The sequence below is a fragment of the Lethenteron reissneri genome, chromosome 10 (assembly GCF_015708825.2).
Source record: "Lethenteron reissneri isolate LAM-NWPU_2019-01 chromosome 10, ASM1570882v1, whole genome shotgun sequence".
Lineage (NCBI taxonomy): Eukaryota > Metazoa > Chordata > Hyperoartia > Petromyzontiformes > Petromyzontidae > Lethenteron > Lethenteron reissneri.
In genome coordinates this window covers 11181003-11187179 of record NC_083788.1, presented here as the reverse complement: position 1 = coordinate 11187179, position 6177 = coordinate 11181003, and the positions used below count along the sequence as shown (strand labels likewise).

Sequence of the window (6177 nt, the reverse complement as noted above, 5' to 3'; positions counted from 1 at the left end):
CGAACTCGGGTGGCCAGGATCGTAGCGCAGCGCGACCTATACAGACTAAGACGAAGATCCCCCATATAGCCTTAGCAGACTGTTGGGGCAAGGGCTGTTAGCGAGCACTCACCCCCCTCGCGTGCGGTGTCGGCCTCCACGGGCGCTCGCCAACAGCGCTTGCCCCAACAGCGTTCACACGCAAACGGAGGCAGGTCTCGTTGGGGAAGAAGTGCCTCTTTAAACCTCCCTCGGAGAGTCTTATAACCCCGGGTAAATACTTGAGGGTCATTGGTCTTGGAGAGTTTCTCGACCTGGCCGGGTGTTCTACCGTCCTTGCCCCCCCCCCCATCAGCCCCACCCACCAGCACCCCCCCCATCAGCACCCCCCCCCCCCCCCATCAGCACCCCCCCCCCCCATCAGCACCCCCAGCCGGGCTGGTGAGTGAAGGGAGACCCGCGTGGTATCGCCCCCTTGTGGCCGCGTGCTTTGAGCCACACACACAGACACACACACACATACCGTATTGTAAGACGCAAACACAACCTACATGAGGGTATAGGTGCGTCCTACATTCCGGCGAACGCGGTGGCCACGCGGCCGACCGTTTCGAACGGCGCTGAGACGCGGCTTTTGATCGATTGGATAAAAAAAATTGCATCGGCGAATAACGGGATCACTCGGCAAGGAGTTGATGATGCCTTTATTAGTACGCCGATCAACAATCCGTCAACATCGTTACAGCGACGGGCGACGCGGCTCAGACGGTGGCGCGCGTTCGTCGCTTGGCTGTAGAGGGTTAATATATATTTTTAGCGGTTCGAAACGCGCGTCCGCCCCGGTTAATACTGCGTGTGTACTAACCTTAAATACTTTACTATATTACATACCGTGCGTTAAACAACAACAAAAAAGGGCCCGTGAGGTTCTTCAAAAGAGAGAGGAGGTACATGCCTGCCGACGTGACGAAATCCAAATAATGATCGAATTTTTAAAAAACGCACGTGCGTGTGTGTACACCCTCTAGTATCGCTACAAATTGCTCGTTAAGGTAAAGGCGCATCCATGCAATAGCTTGCCCCGTGCCACCGTTGGCACTCGAATTCACGAAGTATTTGCCACGGCGGTGACGCTGCTGCGTCGAAGCCGGACCCCGAAATGAGTGACCATTAAATTTCGATGTAAAGCTTCTTTCGTGACTGCAGCAGGGATTCATCTTCTTGGTTCTTTCGGTGAAGTCACGTAGAAGGGATTTAATAAAATAATAAAACTAAAACATAATAAAATACAATTCTCACGACGTTTCGGCCACAACGCAAGCAGCCGTCCTCAGGTGAAGAACAGGGCTGTCGGAAAGACAGACGCTGACTTTACCGAAAGAACCAAGAAAATGAGTGACCATTGTTACAATGCGTGCACGTTGAACTTCTTTCGCGCCGTACGGAGCCATCCACGCTAACCGGAGGAGGTAGAGAAAGCTATCACGTGGCAGAAGAAGAAGACGACGATGACGACGCCGCGATGATGAGAAGGAGATTGTCACTGTGTGGACACGTCTATCGAATGGCCCACAACAACAATAACAACAACCGGGACAGGGATATGAAAAGTGGTGGTGGTGGTGTTGTTACTGTTGCTGTTCGAAAAAATTGGAAGGAACCGGAAAGGGAGGAGGACGTCACGGAGAATGTCTTGACGACGATGCCACGGAAGAGATTGGCGCCTCGAAAGACGATGGGCGCACACTGCGTGAGCACATTTGCCACGACGGGACGGCGAGAGGAAGAGTGGAAACTGCAAACGACGAAAAGGTTGCAGTGAATACACCCCACGGTAGGAGCAGGAGGAGGAGTAGGATAATTATCCGAGTAGCACAAGTAGCTACACATACTTTCAAGGGCCCCGCACTTTCAAGGGCCCCGCGCTAAATGCTCTCAAGCTATCAATTCTGCACTTGCTCTATTAGTTTAGTACTATACCGCCTTTAACTTCTATGAACGACTGGGTGTTTAAGGTTAGTGATCGGTCGTATGATTTGGCTGTATAGCAAATGAAAAACATACAATTACTTTACTGCGCAAGTTACATAATTAGTGTTTTAATATTTACGTGTATTTTTTATTTTATTTAAGGCCCCTTTATAACATCATATGCTGAGGCCCCGCGCTTCGCTGAATCCGGGGCCACGATCTGCCACTGTCGGCTGATGTCGCCGTCCGCTAGAGGGCGCGCCAGACGGCAGGACCCCTCGCCGCTGACTGAAAACTAAAACTCACTGGGGGTCGATTTTTGAATTTGGGGAGAGACGGATTGATTTTCTTGTTTCCGACCCTTGTGTATGTTTTGCTTTTGTGTATGATGTGGAGCTTCCCACGGGAGGTGAAACACTGCCTTACTGAGCGCCGCGGTGGCTAGGAGATGTTAACTACCTCGCCTGGTACGCAGGAGGTCGTGGGTTCGATCCCGACCCTGACGATGCCTGTTGCTATATATTTGGAGTTTGCGTCTCTCTCTCTTTCTCACCATCATCACAGTGGCTAGGATATGTTTACTACCTCGCCTGGTACGCAGGAGGTCGTGGGTTCGATCCCGATCCTGACGATGCCTGCTGCTTTATATTTAGAGTTTGCGTCTTTCTCTCTCACCATCATCACGGTGGCTAGGATATGTTTACTACCTCGCCTGGTACGCAGGAGGTCGTGGGTTCGATCCCGATCCTGACGATGCCTGCTGCTTTATATTTAGAGTTTGCGTCTTTCTCTCTCACCATCATCACGGTGGCTAGGAGATGTTAACTACCTCGCCTGGTACGCAGGAGGTCGTGGGTTCGATCCCGACCCTGACGATGCCTGCTGCTGTATATTTGGAGTTTGCGTCTCTCTCTCACCATCATCATCAGGGTAGCTAGGAGATGTTAACTACCTCGCCTGGTACGCAGGAGGTCGTGGGTTCGATCCCGACCCTGACGATGCTTGCTGCTGTATATTGGGAGTTTGCGTGTCTCTCTCTCATCATCATCATCATCACGGTGGCTCGGAGATGTTAACTACCTCGCCTGGTACGCAGGAGGTCGTGGGTTCGACCCCGACCCTGACGATGCCTGCTGCTGTATATTTGGAGTTTGCGTGTCTCTCTCTCTCTCTCCCCGTGGTCGCGTGGATTTTTCTCCGGGGCCTCCGGTTTTCCCCCTTCTACATTTAGAGTCAACGTCGCGCGTTTAGATTAGTTGGCTGCCAAAGATGTCTCCACTCCGTTAAGCTATCGTCTGTGGCCTGGTCTCGCCTGGTAAACAACATTTGCTAAATAGTTGGTGACGCTGTGTGGCCAGTGGTGTAACAATAAACACACGACCGTTCGCAATAACCACTGCCTGGATGTATAACAGGCGACGTTTTCGGGCAATGGTCCTTCCTCACTTATTTGTCCGAGCGTTCAAATCATCAGCCGTGGTCAGTCCACTGCTGCATGAAGGCATAGTACGTGTGTGTATGTAGATATAAAAGTGCGCGAGAGCAGCACTTGCCCCACAAGCGTGTCGAGCCTTTAAGGGGGATCTTTGTCTTTCTTTTTTTACATGAATGTACATGAACTCGCGTGCGTGAGTTGCGATGCACACGAATTGGGAGCCCGTGATTTATTTATCGGAGGATCTGTCCTCGATTCGATTATTTGAATCGGATGGTCTCAATCCGCCACGCGCACGCGGAATCCATAAGAATTGGTACGATTCGATTAATCATTACACCGCCCCACCCCAACCCACCCCTCCCCCACCGCTTATGGCTTGACGTGGGTTCAATACAAATAATGTTTAATGAGCATTAAGCTAATTTTCGAAATATATATGTCACGTATATAAAAGTTGATATCTGTGTGTGCATTCGCGTGTTATATACAAGAGTAGAATATGTCCCGTTCGCCCTCAAGGACGGCCGAGTTAAGCGCTGTTAGCGAGCACCTATTAAGGTTCTGGTGCATCCGGGCAGCAAAGCACGCCCGGCCGCCTTTGTCTCTCCGTAGCCGATGTTCTTTTCAGGTTTTTTTTTACCCATTTTCAGCAGCCACACCGCACCAAGGAGCATGACCTTAGGGAGGAGGCCCCCCCTCCACCCCATCGGTTCGGAATATTCGCCACTGATGTCGGCCGTGAGTGATTTCAGGCTGAGTTGACCTGCGGGCGGGACGGTCGTGCGCGTCCTCCTCCTCTTCACTTGAACAGGATTCGGCGTCGTCTGTCGCCCAGCAGCAGCCTGCGTAGGAGTTGAAAGTCAACAAAATTGTCACGAATTGAACTTTCGTTCGCTGTACGACGCGTGGCGTGGAGAGGAGAGCGGTGGCGCAGCAGTGGGGTCAGACCCGAGTTCCCGAGTCCCGCTCGCGGCCACCAACACCCGCTAGGCCATGGCCCTGCGCCTCCCCTAGGTCGACTCAGCCTCGAGTTGAGTAGCCGGTGCGTGCGGTGCCGTAGCATAAGCAGCGCCACTGGGGAGACAAAGGCGGCCGGGCGTGGTGTTGGCCACCCCCCACCCCCTCGCGTGTTGTGCCGGTCTCCTCGCTAACAGCACTTGGCCCAACAGTTCGTTAAAGCTACCCGGGGGATCTTTGTCTTTTGTATGTACTGCATGTATAACATGAGTGTGTGCTGCATGTATGATGTGAGTGTGTGTGTGTTGCATGTATGATGTGTGTGTGCTGCATGTATGATGTGAGTGTGTGTGTGTTGCATGTATGATGTGTGTGTGTGCTGCATGTATGATGTGTGTGTGTGTGCTGCATGTATGATGTGTGTGTGCTGCATATATGATCCGAGTGTGTGTGTTGCATGTATGATGTGTGTGTGCTGCATGTATGATGTGTGTGCATGTATGATGTGTGTGTGCTGCATGTATGATCCGAGTGTGTGTGCTGCATGTATAACGTGAGTGTGTGTGTGTGCTGCATGTATGATGTGAGTGTGTGTGTGCTGCATGTATGATGTGTGTGTGTGCTGCATGTATGATGTTTGTGTGTGTGTGCTGCATGTATCATGTGTGTGTGTGCTGCATGTATGATGTGAGTGTGTGTGTGCTGTATGTATAATGTGTGTGTGTGCTGCATGTATGATGTGTGTGTGTGCTGCATGTATAATGTGAGTGTGTGTGTGCTGCATGTATAACATGAGTGTGTGTGTACTGCATGTATAATGTGTGTGTGTGCTGCATGTATAATGAGTGTGTGTGTGCTGCATGTATGATGTGTGAGTGTGTGCTGCATGTATAATCCGAGTGTGTCATTGCGTCTCACCGCACGAGGGCGCCTATGAGTAGGCCCCCGAGGAATGGCCCCAGCCAGTAGACCCAGTGCGACTCCCACAGGTTCTTCACCACCGCGGGGCCGAAGGCGCGCGCCGGGTTCATGCACGCGCCCGAGATGGAACCCCTGTTGAGGCACGGTGGGGGCACGGTGGGGGGCACGGTGGGGGGCAGGGGGGGGGGGCAGGAGGGGGGCAGAGTGTCACGGGGTGGGGGCGGCGGTACGGGGGACACTGGGCATGGGGTCATGGGGGTACCGGTCACAGGGGCATTGGAGGCAGGGGGGGGGAATCACTGTTTCATTGCTTTCATGGCTTTATTTTGGTGATTTTCGAAAAGTTTTTTGGTTTGGCCATGTTTGTTTGTTGTAGTACAGAGTTAGACTGATGGCCTTGAATCTAAGTTGTCTTGTGGTTGTTGTTTGACTTGCATCCCACTGGGATTTTTGCACACAGCGTTGGTGTACGGTGCCTTTTCTGCAACATTTTGCTGTCTTTTCTTGAATTTTTCTGTTTGCACTCAAGTCACATATTCACTTTAAGATGTTTTCTTGTTCATGTTTTTGTTTTCTGTTTGTTGCGGTTGCACCCGATTCAAGAGCACGAATGGCTCACAGGGCTATACCTAATTTTCGATTTAAAGTGTATCATTCTTCACCTAAGGACGGCTGCTTGCGTTGTGGCCGAAACGTCGTGAGAATTATTTTATTATGTTTTATTTTTATTATTTTATTACTTCCCTTCTACGTGACTTTAACGAAAGAACCAAGGAGAGGGCTACACCTAATCAATGAACTTAAACAACTTGAAAGGATCTTCTTGGTTTTTTCGGTAAGGTCACGTATAATGGAAATAATAAAATAATAAAAAGTAAACATTACAAAGTATTTATTTTATTATTCCATTC

At 50.8% G+C, this 6177-nt stretch overlaps 1 long non-coding RNA gene across 1 annotated transcript; it reads right to left on the bottom strand.

Moving 5' to 3' along the window:
• Positions 1-667: 667 nt before the first annotated feature.
• Positions 668-5407, bottom strand: LOC133340687 (uncharacterized). Its single transcript, XR_009754923.1, has 2 exons — positions 5264-5407; positions 668-4230 (listed from the first exon to the last, which is right to left on the bottom strand). It is a non-coding gene; the product is annotated as an uncharacterized LOC133340687 (long non-coding RNA).
• Between the last annotated feature and the right edge of the window lie 770 nt (positions 5408-6177).